Consider the following 1,957-nt stretch of genomic DNA (forward strand, 5'->3'; position numbering starts at 1 on the left):
GCTTTGCCAAGCTTGTTTCAAGTAGGTGCTTTAGACCACTGAGCCATCTCTCCAGCCCTTAATTTTTATTTTAATTTTTCATATTTGATACTAAGCTCCATTCTGAGCCCTTTTTTATTTTTAGTCTTTTTGAGACAAGGTCTTGCTATGCAGTTCAGGCTGGTCTTGAGCTCACTTTGTAACCCAGGCTGGTCTTGAACTCACAATGATCCTCCTGCCTCAGCTTCCCAAGTGATGGGATTTCAGGCGTGTATCACCACTACCAGCTCCCTGGTCCTTTTTAATGTTTTGAGACAAATTCTCCAAAAAAAAAAAAAATTGCCCAGGTTGGGCTAAAATTTACAATTCTCCAGCCTCAGCTTCCCAGAATACTGAGATTATAGGTATGGGCTTCCTCACCGGGCTGGAAAGACTTCATTCTTATCAAAGATAAGAGACAGTGTGGTGAGCAAAGCAGGATGTCCTGTGCCTGTAATCCCAGCTGTTGGTGAGGCTGAGACAGAAGGATCAAAAGTTCAAGGTCAGTTTGGGCAATTTAGCAAGACCCTACTTCAAGATAAATAAAAAGCCTAGGGATATAGGTCAGTTAGAGAACACTTCCCTAGGATGAGTAAGGCGGTGGTTGCAATTCCCAGTACACAAAGCAGGGGGGGGGGGGAAGTAAGATGGGGTTGCCCAAGAGGGAGACAGGCTGAGTGAAATGAGGTTATAAAGTTTTAAATTTTGGAGTCCCAGGAAAACATGGCTTTCAGTGCTCCAACAAAGCACAGTGGACAGTAATGGCTGATGAACCTGAGTAAGTGCATGGCAAATCACTGAGACCCTTGACCACCTTGCTGGATGTGTCCCATTAGCACAAGGAAGGCTTACCAGGTCACTGACTGGCACAATTCATGCCACTGAAGTTTTTATTTTTGTCTTGTTTTTGGTTTGTGGGATCAGGGATTGGACCTAGGGAGTTTTCTTTTTTTAACCTAGGGAGTACTAGGTTTAAATAGCGCTACATCCTAGCTCTATTTTCTTTTCTCCTCAGGTCTATTTTCTTTCCTTTTTTTCCTTTTAATTTAGTACTTATTTATTTACTTAATGGTGACAAGTATTTTTATTTGCAGAAAAAAGAAATATGAAGGAAAAACTGGCTCTGCAGTGAGTTTGGGCCTAGTAAAACAGGAAAAAACAAGATAAAAGTATACACAGGAAACACATGCCTGTAATCCCAGCACTTGGGAGACTGAGGCAGGATTGCTGAGAGTTTGAGGCCAGCCTGGGCTACATAGACCCTGTCTAAAAAAAAAAAACAGCGTACATCCTGGAGGACACACGGTGGGCTACCATAAAGACAGTCACAATAGTCACATTTTATTTTATTTTGGTTGTTGAGGAAGGGTTTTGTTATATAGTTCAAGGTGGCCTTGAGCTCATTGTGTATCTTAGGCTATTTTAGAACTATAGATGATGCTCCTGCCTCAGGCTCCCAAGTGCTGGGATTATGGGTGTGCACTATGCCTGGTTTAGTTTTCTTTTGTTGTTGTTTGTTTGTTGTTGAGATTCTAGTCTCAAATCAATCAATCAAGCTCTTGTTGCAATTTTGGGCATAGACTAGTCCAGAAAACTGGATAGAGGCTTTGGGAATAGGTACAGAGCAGTCGTCCTAAGTGAAGTATCTGGCCATCAGTTTTCTCTGAGGATGACAACTGTCCCATTTTCTTTTTTTTTTTTTTAATTTTATTTATTTATTTATGTGTGTGTGTGTGTGTGTGGCCAGCTCGGCCCACCAGGGGGCGGGGCTGGCTGGCATGTGGTGCTGGGGGATCGAACCGAGGTCCCTGTGCTTTGCCAAGCTTGTTTCAAGTAGGTGCTTTAGACCACTGAGCCATCTCACCAGCCCCCCATTTTCTTTTGGTGGTACTGGGGATCAAAACTAGGTCCATAGGGGCTGGGGAGATGGCTCAATAGA

Source organism: Octodon degus, unplaced genomic scaffold (genome assembly GCF_000260255.1).
Source record: "Octodon degus isolate 3935 unplaced genomic scaffold, OctDeg1.0 scaffold00093, whole genome shotgun sequence".
NCBI lineage: Eukaryota > Metazoa > Chordata > Mammalia > Rodentia > Octodontidae > Octodon > Octodon degus.